Source organism: Dreissena polymorpha, unplaced genomic scaffold (assembly GCF_020536995.1).
Source record: "Dreissena polymorpha isolate Duluth1 unplaced genomic scaffold, UMN_Dpol_1.0 chrUn023, whole genome shotgun sequence".
Taxonomy (NCBI): domain Eukaryota; kingdom Metazoa; phylum Mollusca; class Bivalvia; order Myida; family Dreissenidae; genus Dreissena; species Dreissena polymorpha.
The window spans coordinates 290,472-303,775 of NW_026273337.1; positions in this window are offsets into that span (position 1 = coordinate 290,472).

Consider the following 13,304-nt stretch of genomic DNA (forward strand, 5'->3'; position numbering starts at 1 on the left):
ACAAAAATTGGAAAGATAAAATTGATTGTTGGAATTGTGGTAAATTAGGACACTTTAGAAGAGAATGTACTCAAAGGAAAACGTACATTAATCGAAAAAACTAGGAAATTCTTACCAAAAAGGGGTCTATGGTAAGAATGAAAAAGTCGAGACATATAATATCGCTTTGTGTGGTAGTCCAAATTCTTGTGTTATTTCAACAGGTGGTTATCAATTAAGGAGCTTGATAGACTCGGGCGCTGAAGTCAGCATCGTGAGTAAACGTACTTATGATATGTTAATACACAAACCAGCACTGATAAAAAAAAAGTAAATCTAAAGTCGGTAAATGGAAATTCGTTATATGTCCACGAAAGTGTAAAATTGAGATTCAAAGTAGGGAGCATATATAAAGAGCACATGTTTTTGTAGTAAGTAATATAAATAGAAATGTTATTTTAGGAAGAGACTTTTTACAAAATAATTGTGTCCGTTTATACTTTGATTTAGGATGTTTGAGGATTGATAACTGTTATGTACCTCTAGAAGAAGATGTACATCTTTCAACGATAGCGAGATTAACAAGACATACTGTGTTAAAACCACAAACTGCCTATAGACTCTTTGCAAAAGCTAAAAGAAACTGCATACGTTCAAATACGAATTATGAATTCAATGGAATAAGCAATTCTTTCTTTGATAATGAACCCGGTTTAACAATTGTTAATTCAGTCGTCAAGACAACGCGTGATAGACAATTTCCCATTTTAATTATAAACAATACGCACAAAACAATAAGGCTTAGACGACACTGTGCCATAGGGCGAATAAAATCGGTAAATGATAATGAAATATGCTCAGTACAAGAAGTTATTAAAAATAATCAGCCGAAATCAGGTTTATCTAAAGATGAAATCTTATCAGATTTACGTGTAGATGAAAATCAAAAAGAAAATATTCTACCGATACTCTTAAAACACAGAACTCTCTTCGCAAGAAATAATTTAGAATTAACACAAACTTCAGCGATAGAATTTACCATAGATACAGGGGATCATCCGCCCATTAAATTAAGGCCGTATCGAACACCATTAAACAATAAGGTATTCATAGATAAAGCCATCGACGAAATGCTAGACGCAAACATAATAAGTCCATCAAGAAGTCCGTGGAGCTTCCCTATTGTTTTAGTAGATAAAAAGAAAAATAACCATGACTCAAACAAAGATAATAAAGCCGAGAAAAGGTTTTGTGTTGATTTTAGACAATTAAACAAAATAACAAAACCATTTGCCTATCCATTACCATTAATAGATGATGTATTGGCGTTATAAGGTTAAAGTAAATATTTCACCAGTTTAGATTTGATATCGGGATATTGGCAAATACCTATAAAGGAAGAGGACAGCGAAAAAACGGCTTTCGCTTCGGGATTCAGGGGTCTATTTCAATTTCATGGTATGCCCTTCGGTGCCTCCTCCGCCGGGGCTATATTTCAAGAATTGGCTAATAAAGTACTCAAAGGTTGTGAGAGCTTCGCTGTGGCGTATCTAGACGATATTCTAATATTTTCACCTGACTTGCAATCTCATTTATCACACGTAGATACAGTACTACAGAGTCTCAGTAAACATAACCTAAAGCTAAAACTATCAAAATGTCAATTCTTACAAAGAGAGACTAGGTACCTAGGCTTCATCATAGATCAAAATGGTATAAGGCCGGATCCGTTAAAGGTAGAAGCGATCCGACAATTCCCTAGGCCAAAGTGCGTGCGCGATGTACGATCCATCTTAGGTGCTGCAGGATTTTATAGGAGATTCTGTCCGTCGTATTCAGAAGTAGTCGAGCAACTCATTAATGTCACGAGAAAGAATGTCCCATTTAAATGGTCAAAACAATGCGAAGATAGTTTCATACAATTAAAATATTAAAACCCAAAAATGCGGGAATAACGAAACCGGAGATTATGTGGGCGAAAAGCCGATATTTTTCATATCGCACAGATTAAGCCCCACACAATGCAAATATAGTACCATTGAAAAAGAATGTTACAGCATATTTTACAGTCTAAGTAAATTGCACCATTATTTACACAATGCTGAATTTGTTATAAAGAGTGATCACAAGCCGCTTAAGTATTTATTGGAAAGTCCGATGTAAAACAAGAAAATACAATTATGGGCCTTAAGTATAGCGGGTTACAACTGCAAAATTGAATATATACCGGGAAAAAATAATATTATTGCTGACTTTCTAAGCCGACCTCCAAAAACCAAAATAAAGAATAATCAATGCGATCAAACAGAACTAGAATTAGATATTAACGATAAACATTTGACGATTAGTTCGGAAATAAATGGACAAAACCAGACGCGCGAAATTAATGTAATTGACTCTACGCATATTGACCACAAGCAAATAATCGATAATATTATTACCCCGCAGCCAATCCCAGTCGACGACACAGCGTCGAACAATAATATATCAGGGCTTAATATGCAAATAGAACAAGAAAAAGACCCTCATATATCTAAGATTAAAGCGAGATTAAGATTAGGGAAACAGAACAAGAGTGAAGATGATAGATGTTTAACGGTTGATGACATACTGTACTACATATCAAACGTAGATGAGGAACCTACTCTCAGGCTTTTTGTACCTAAACACCTGACTGGTTCAGTTGTCAAGCAATATCATGATGAAAACGGGCATCCTGGGTCTAAAAGGCTTTTTCAGACACTAAAAGATAAATATTACTGGCCTAAAATGTTCAAAGAATTGAATGATTATGTATCTAAGTGCATTATATGTCAAAGTAGAAACTTAAAAGCAATTAAAGCTCCCATATCGTCGGATACCTCAATACCGCCGTTTCCGTTTTCAGTTGTTTCCATAGATATATGCGGTCCATACCCAACAACGCTTTCCGGAAATAGATATATAATATGTTTCGTGGATCAATTTTCAGGATATATAGAGGCATTTCCGTCGCCGGATAAATCTTCTGATAGCGTAATACACCTGTTAATGAACGAGATTTATTGCCGTCATAGTTGTCCTATAAGAATTATAACTGATAACGGAAAAGAATTCACAAGCACAGCTTTCACTGAAACATTAAAATCAATGAACGTTGACCACGTAAAGACGACAATATATCATCCCGCGTCTAATGGCATGAACGAGCGTTCACATGGGACTATGAACAATATACTATCAAAACGGGTTCAAGAAAATGTACAACAATGGGACGTACATTTAAACATGTTTTTAGCGGCAATGAGATTTTGTACATCCGAGACTTCGAAGCACACACCGTTCTTCTTACTTTTTAATAGAGACCCTATTCGTCCAATAGACAACTTATTAAAGCCTAGACGTAAATATCACGGTGAAGATTATCATAAAATAATATAAGAAGAACAACACAAATCATTTAAAAAGGTATGTGCCCAAATTCAAAAATCGAAACGTAGACAAGCTGATTATGCGAATAAAAATACAAAAGATATTAAATTCAAAATCAATGACCCCGTTTACTACAAAAACTTTCAACGTACAAATAAATTAGACAGTAAATGGAGGCCATATTATCGTATAATCGAACAAAAGTCGCCGTTAACATACGTAATAAAGAATCAGTTAGACAACTCACCTATTAAAGTTCACGCTGATCAAATAAGGCACGCAAATATCGATGAATGGCCAGTGATAAATCAACCGTTAACGCGCCCGATTAGAAAAGCAAATTTAGCCTTTGCGGACGACACATTATCTTCTGATAGCGATTCAATTACGAATATGTAGTTTATTCTTTTCGTTTCTTTATAAGAATACCTACATTAAGACAAGGGATTTTGTTTGTAAATGTTTGTTCTCAAGTAAATAAAACATAATAAAGCACAATGCATTTCATTGAATAGACAAACGCGTATAGTTAAAATAAAACATCATAAATTTGCGTCATGAGAATCGCGTTCCTTTAGCACATTAATTTTATTTGGGTATATCTTATCATAGGTGTGAATAGTAATCTGAGTGCTTATATAGCAAATTCCATTAATATGTAAATAAAAGGCCCGTTTATCATTTCATGTAATTGACCCTATAAGATTTGCCAATGCGATACAAGTTAAGGAGAAAAGCAGCGCTCCTGACATCGTTGGCGTGGTTTGCCTGCAGCAACATGCGTTCATAACGTATTTGAGATCGTGATCAGATCTTAACACCCCGACAAAGAAGAAGAATATGTCATCGACATACCGATATCTTCGACGACGCTGTATCCGTCGAGAATCAGATGACGTAACAGACGACGTCAATTAGGATCCAACATTGTCGACATGGATCCAAATTGTGAACCAGCATCAGTACCATACAACGAGTGGACTGTTAATTGACATTTCACGCGTCGTCGAAAATAATTTTTAAAGATACGATGATATGAATGGACTTGATGATGAAAAATCGCGCGTACTTTGTACATATATTAGGTGAACATTTTATCGTCTATGAACTTATATATATATGTGTGTTACCTTTATTACATGTACATAAACACTAATTATAATACTACAGTCATGAATGCAGACATTCTCTAGAACTATATATAATAAACGTTTGAAGTATTCTAAATCGTGCAACAGCCGAGGACCAACAGCTTCTCCGACCGACCATCATCGTCTTCATTTGGAAGCCGTCGTTTCAATCGACTGCATGTTACCATCTACAACCAGATGTCAAATACTCTCCAACCGGACGTCTCATCTCTTCACCTAGACGCCACATCGCCTCCAGCAAAGATGTCAAAAATGGACACTATTCGTATTGGATTTCCCAAACCAGTGACACATTCCACTTCATTGTGATTGACATTGACTATTTAAATATTCCGACGTTTTATTATTTCAGCAGAAACATTCGATAAAAATTTCATTAATAATATGCAGATTTTCATCATATATATGTTTTAGTCACTTATGTTTTCATGTTTGCGTGTTTGATTTTCTACATCGTATGTCTTAATATGTTTTCGGTTATTTCCATACTTACATTCTTAAAGATTTTTCTGTATCCTAAAATACATAAAAATCAAATTGAGAGGGTAAGTTGTGTCAAATAATGATGAGAAATTGGGTGAAATATTTGGGTTTTCTTTATGTACGAAATATTGACAAGTATATCAGTAGCGAGTATGCATTAACAACAAAGGGGTTACAATGCTGTTGACACAAGCCTTAGGCTGTATTTGCATTATTTATTATTTGTACCACAACGCTCATTAACGTGTGCATACTTGAATATAGTGACTTCTCCAGATTGTAATTCAGCCAATTAGAAACAAACACACATAGAACACTGACCAATGGGATTCATAACTGAGTTTCACGGGCCGGATGTTAGAGGGAAACAAGACAGTTAGCGTTTAGACTTGGAGGTGTACGGATCGAGAAAGATACGATCATGTAGCTATCAGACTGTATTTGTATAACCGAAAATATTAAGTATGTTAGACATTAAATTGGACTAGAAACTGATACATGGTGTTGTTGAATATTTTATCCTGTATTATGCAGAGAAATCAACATAAAAAGACAGGGACCGACTTGTCCCATGCGTGACACGAGAAAATGGGAGTTAATGCAAAACTCGTCATCTTGGCAATTCGCGCATGACGAGATATCGAATGATAGGCTACACACTGATAATTTAAGAGTATTGAACATTGTTAGTAACTATGTGTCGTCCATGAACTATGAACGATTACGTGACATATCAAGCAATATCACTTCAATATCTGTCCCAGATGAACAACTACGCGCGTAGCTGGTTTTCAATTACATCATGAAAACATAATCGTGCTGATATCAAATAGTTACTGCATGCGTTTTTATCCAGAGGGAAGTATTTTCTTTGTCTCGTATAAAATAAACGTAATAATAAATTTCTTATAAACAATGTTTTTCTTTACAGGATAGTTTTATGCACATGGCTATTCCTTATTTGCACATTTCCATTTATTAAAACCGGATTTATAGAACACAATTTACTTTTTTTGAACTTTCATATAAGCTTGTGCATTGTTTACTTAAACAACAGTTTAATTACCTTTTGCGGCATAAAGTTTATTGAAGACAAAACAAAAGCGTTATGGCGTTTCCAATAAAATACAAAAAGCCTGATACGGAACAGTACTAGAAGTTATAATAAGCAAGCTTACTTTACATCTTTGTAATTTACGATAATTGTATTTCATGGTTTCAATTGAAAAAATGTGCAACCGCCGATTTAGGCTCGCTTTGATAATTTGAATACTATTTGAACAACGGCCGAACTATGTTTCCTTAAACATGGGTTACATTATCCCGGTCAATAGAACTAAATAAAGGGAAAAAATACCCATGTCGTTCAATTAACCTGACTGACATATTATTAATTTTCAGTAACAATGATCCTGTATAATGGAAACGTCGTTTATTTATATACCAAAAAAGTGAACGTTTATTGAAGAGTTTTATGTTGTGTCATTACTTATTTCTGTTATTTGTCGGTAGACTAAAATAAAGCATTGTGGACGTTAACACTATGTCTCACATAATGTTCGCGGAATTTATTTGATTCAATCATTAAACATGACCAGTTTTTATGAAAACAAGCGTCTTATACGCAACAACATGTTTGTATCAAAGAAATATATCAAGTATATCAATTCAATATGATGAACCTGGGAAACCACTTCCAAAGCGAATTATGATGTATCAGACCATGTAAATCTCTCGGAACAGGCCAATACATCAAGCGTCTTTGTTTCACAAAACTATACCATAATGGTTTGTCTCATTATTTATATTCAATCAGACACGGCCATTTTACAAGCATGTGCATATTTAAGAGTTCATATTTGTGTCTGTAAAATAATGCTTCAGCAATATGTAAAACGTCACAAAACTACTGTACATAAATTATATACCATCATCATCAACGCAAGCTTCGCATACTACCAGTATTTACAAAGTGACTTCATAACCGTGTTGTGAAGATCTTACAGAAAGCTAACGGTTTTATTTTTCCAACAATTCACTGTCGTTTGTAAAGACTGTTGTCTACTAGGCTCAAAACAGTTGCAATTAAGCAAATAAAAAACCTGGAATTGTCCTGTCAAATTTAAACGTTTTTGCAACCTTGTGGAATATTGATTGCGTGAAAGCAATAACATCAACGATAGTTTTAAAATTTCAAAAGGTATACGTCAAGTGTTGTATACGGTATGGATTTTGAGATGTTCTGCAAACTTTCAGAATGGTAAGAACCAAACTCAGTTTACTCGGCGTCGTTGAAAAGCCTTATGCAAAACTTCTTAAAGGCGTCTGTTATATGCAAGCTACGAAAAGAAACCAGCTAGCTCTACCAAGATGTAAATTTAAAACGTTATCACAGGATTAAGAAAGAGATGTGTGCAGATCGATTTGTGAAACATTGCGAAGCTTTAAGTAATTCGCCAATTGTACAACAACTACATTGAGCATGCTGACATAATGCGGAAAACGTTGTTGTAAAATAGTAAATTCATGTTTATTAATGTTACCAACACGCATGCATTGCTAATGAGTTAATATTAAACTCAAATGGACAAGTTCATCTTTGGTTAATATACACAATTATCAAAAATGTTTCAGTTTCGTAAATGTTCGTTGTAGTTAGAATATTTGCGAGAAAAAAAAATACTGAACAGTTTTAATGCTCTCAAATAAATATATATGCATAGTTTGAATATGTAAAAAAAACTTTAAATAAGTACTGGCACAAGGCCACGGTAAAGATGCTGATTGTATTGGAAAACCGTGTATTGTCTATGCGTTGGTTGTTCGATGAACATCTATAGAATATGCCAAATGTTAAACTTACTGTCTCACAATCATGAAATGGGGATGCGGTCTGCGACATCGCCGTGTGTTGTGGCCTGACTATACTTAAAGACTCACGATTTTCCATCATTGAGTTAGTCTAACTCTGCCCCAATATAACTTGCAGTTAGGCTAACACTATAAATGTCTCTTATGTTTGATAACGTGTGTGCTTAAATGATCCAGTAATGAAACATGTAATCGAATGTATCTCCATTCATTCTATTTATATCTCATTTGCGATTAAATAAAAGCCTTCAAATGAGTCCCTTTTGATAAAGCATCAATGCTTACGCGCAAACATGTTTTTGTTTGCATTTAAGGTCACTATTTTAAAGAAAATTAAAACAGCTTACGTATAACATTGATCGTCCAAATTTCATGTTTGTGTTAATTAAGGGATTATAAATGGCTATAACAGCCTTTCAAGAATAGCCATTATATATATAAAAAACAGCAAGCACACCAAAAAGTATTACGGACGAGTTTCTGAACCCTGTCATAATGAGCTACATTACATCCTTTACGAAGCAAACGATGGCACAATGAAATCGCCATCGTCATTTCTCAATCTGTTCGTCCCTCCGTCCATATACACTAATTTGGCCGCTTTCCGTGTTACTTTATTGTCCATCCGCCAAGTTGTCCGTAAACTCAAACTTGTCTGTAGATGGCTTATGTATCGAACAATCGTATATATTGAAGACATTTTTGTCTTATGATAAAAAGTTTTGATTTTGTGAGATTGAGTTTGTCCTACTTTATACAAAAGTACAAAATTAAAATGTTAGGCTCCTTCTATAGCTTACATAGTTTATAGCATACGTAACATACATGCTATACACTTAAAAACACATATGTCCTTGATGTTATTATATTTTCAGCCTTCAGAGGCTCGTAGCGGTATTGTTATTTTTATTATTTTTAGAAACCTTGTTTAAGACCTTTCTTATACCAAGGTTCTTTACATTCTCTGTTATTATAAAGTAAACTTGCTGTTCATCAATTGAGAGTTCTGCAGGTTACACTGAATTTTTACAGACCATTATCTGCTAAGCTGCCTTTTACTCTTTTATGTATGTTGAATTTGCAATGTGTATTAATGTAACTACAAGATTGGTTGTTTCGCCAAATTATAAAACTATAGACAAATTGATAACAAAACAAACCCAAATTGTTCTCTCCCCATTGAGAATTCCGATTGCACGTAGAATTCATTTGCCGTTTAATTATAGACAATTGCTTTTTTCTAAACCTACTGTCAAAAAAAGTATACTTCGAACATCTTACATTTGAGATACTATACAGCAAGGTTTTAATTCGCATCGTAAGCAAGCTCCGTGTAATCGGTATCCTACAATAAATAAGTGCAACTCCAGGAAGTGTTAATGTTTGAAGTATGTAAATAGGTCCTCTTTTATTATTTCATCTGTTAATAACCGGCAATTTTCAGTTAACATTAAATCCAATGTCTCATGAAATTCTATGCATGTAGTGTATGCCATTACTTGAAATGTACCCTGCTGTGGTGCGAAATACATTGGGCAGACTGGTAGATCACTTAAAACACGTTGTAGGTAACATTTTTATAAAATAAAAAATATCCAAAAAAAAAAAATAACTTTATTTACCAGCACTTTAATAAAACGGGTCATAGCATAACAAATATTTCTATTCAACCTGTGGAGCAACTTATTTTTGATAATAGTACTTCAAATCAGTACCAATTAAAAGCAAGATGCGTGTCGGAATTTGAATAGATTAAACGTCCACAAACAGCTTACCTACTTGGATTAAATGATACTATATTAAATGTTGGAACTATTTCTAAAACTAAATTGATTAAAACAGTTTCTCTTTTTAGTAAACGTCTTAGAAATAAACGCTTACACGGCAAAAGGAAAAATGGTAACATAAGGCGTAAATTAAAAGGAATATTTTCTTAAAATGACTGCTACACATTATTACAAAATCGAGGTAAACATAAATTACTAAGTGCACTTTGCTCTCTTTCTGTTTCATCTTTGGCGCATATTGATAAGGAATGTAAACTTATTTTACTTCAATCTGACCCACTGTATGAATGTGATTGTATTATTGATACTTTCACTGACTATTATCTTAAAACTTTTATTGACACATAACACAACTAGAAATCGTAACAAAAATGGAGTTTTGTAACAAAGGTCTTGATTGAAATGACCTTCCTAAAATAGTCAATGATAGAAATGTGCGTCGGCTGATACCCCCTTATTTCCGCAATACTGAATCACCACTTATTTGCTACAAATATTATAAACCTGTTAGAAGTATCGTTTTTAATTATTATTCTATTTCCACAGACATTAATGTAATAAGAAATTGTCCTACATCATGTGACTGTTCTAGTTCTAAATATATATGTGGTCCAGTTAGACATGTAATTACTTGGGACCTTAATTTCATTCAAAATAAAAACCTAAGAAATTTACTACGCAGAGGCCATAAGTATAGATTGCCTATTCCTGTTGATTTTGATGACATTAAGAAAATCGAAACATCCTTACAGAAATATTGTACTAAATGGTGCAGGAAGGAAAATGCTGAAATTACTGAACTCAATGAATCGAAAACAAAAGTATTATGTACGGCCATGAATAAGATACATTTTTATAATACAAATCATTTGGCTTAACCACATCCACCTAAATTTAATAAACAAAATCTCTGTTAATTGCTTGAGAACTTAAAATCTAAATTCGGCATAGTTCCTGCTGATAAGGCTGCTAATAATGTTATAATAATATGACGAGTGTTTTATGTTCAAACTATTTCACAAGAACTTACACAAACTGCATCATATTGTGATTACAATAAGCAACTTATGAAATTATTGCCGACCATATTGCCGAATGCAAACAAATACATGTAATAGTAAATATTACTGACAAGAAATTGCCATCACTTTACTGGATACCTAAATTACATAAAACGCCATATTAAAGTCGTTTTATCGTTAATTCAGTGTCTTGTACCACCAAACAATTACCAGTGTACCTTACATCTGCATTGAGTGCTAAAAGATATCATATAGCTAAACATTGTAATAAAGTTTATGAAAATAGTAATATTAACCTATTTTGGTCAATAAAAACACTCCTTAGAAGTAATTGATAAAATTGAAAAGAAGAAATATAAAATGTCACAAGTAAGCACTAATGATTTTTCTATATACAACGCTTCCTCACACTTTAATAAAATCCTAAAGTGTTTCTTTGATTGAAAAAAACGTTTGCTAGAGAGAAGTGTTCATATCTGGCTTTGAACACTAAAACAGCTTTTTTACTAATCAGATATTAGATAATAACATCATTTGGACTTGTCTTGACTTTTATGCAACACTTACTTTTCTTCTGGATAACTTGTTCGTTGATTTTAATGGAAGAATATTTAAACAAACTATCGGCGTTCCTATGGATACTAATTGTACGCCACTTATAGCTGACCTTTTTGATATTGCTTTGTAAGCGATTTTATGTTCGAATTGTCTAAAACAAAACTTCTAGACTTAATTCAATGTTTTAAACTTACTAGTAGGTCCAATGGAATTGAATGTGTTTTAATTCCCTTTTATTATTATTTAATTTGATTTGCATGGCTATGAGGTTAAATTGTATTTACACTTAAATGTATCATGAACATTGCTAAGCCAAGTGTGACGTTGAGCGCTCCAAAACCGGTTAAACCCCCAATGCTTTGTTAAGGCGGTGACTCCAGCTTTATTCTTTTATGTGTTATGTATGTTGTTTTGTATTGTGCTGTTTTGTATTGATTTGGCAATTGGTCACTTGCCTTAAATAAAGGACCTACTAATTTTATGTAATGAAAATTCAATACTGCTCCAGCAGCTGGAGTTTCACTCCTTTATATTGAGTACACGAGCCTTACGTGTACTGTATCTCAATCGAATATGTTCTAATTGAGTTCAAGCCGAATTATTTGTTAGCAAGATATAATGAACAAAGTATTTTAGCCTTAACGATCTTCATGCTTTTTCCTTGTTTTACCGTTTTTTGTGTAATACATTCAGTGTGTTCAAGCTGTTTAAAATGTGCCATGAATAAATGACTCTCTGTTTACAACCGCAATTCATCTACATGAATAAATTAACAATCGCGCCCATTATTATCCTAAGTCAAAGTGATTGAATAAACTAGTTTCTACATCCGGATTTTCAGTTATATATTTGAGTGTACCTCATGTGTGTTTCAGCTGGAAACAGAGTATATGAAAATGGTAACTATTTATTTATATTTAGGATACATGTTGTTTCAAATTTGTGTGTAAGTGGTGTTATAATTTTGTTATAAAGTAGCAATGTCATTAAGTAAAAACCGGCTTCACATTCACCCTGGTAAGAAATCCTGATTATTATTGGCGTGCCGCGTACCTTCGACTACACACGACTATTTGCAAGGCATACGAAACGAAATAAAAATTCCTACATAAAATTAAAACGATATAAAACGCAAGACATTTAAACTATATTGTAATTGCTATTGACACATACAGTGTCAAATGAAAGAGAAGTGCTTCGCTGTGTAGAATAAAAATGTTTCGTATGTGCTGCATAAATGTGTGTTTTTCCTGCCGAGATGTTATTCGGAACATATTTGATGATTTAACTTTTCAAGGCATATGTTATTGTGCAAAGTACAAAGCACTTGCTGGATTTTTTAGGGGGTATCCGTTGTTGCTGAAACTGGCTTACATATTGATTTTATATTAAGAGTATAATGTGTTTTAAATTGAGATTCGTAATATATACAAGTACCGGCATATGTCAGTTATGAATTATTGTATAATTATCATGAAAATAATTTAAACACGCTAAGCACATATTTCGTTAAAATATATTTGAGTATACCGATTTCTTTGCACATATATTATTTACAATGCCCGTCATGTAGTACATAACGTCAATTTGTATGAAGAGTACCATTAACAACTGCATTATGTGATATGCAAGTCTTTTTAAGACTATAGTTTTTCCAAGGGTTATTCCTGTGTTACCAATATCCATTGATTCACATTCGTAGAATAATTCAACCAAAAATAAGCACGTTAATATGTTTTTTACGCATATGTATTACATCGTTATTTCAACTATTAAATGGTGACAAAAACTACACCAGCAGTATATATCACATATTCAATGATAAAGGGTGATTTTACAATGTGACACTAATGATTTTGCTCCATACGGTATAGCTAATGCATGAGGTTGAAAACTGTTTGAAGAAGTATACTGAGTAAAGCAATTTTTAAATGGATTTTGTTCAAATCACTTCAAGATTTAAAACGAAAACACTGTTCGCGTGCCATTAATTTCAAAACAAATAATTTCGTCGTGTACGACTTAATTATGGAAACAGTAAC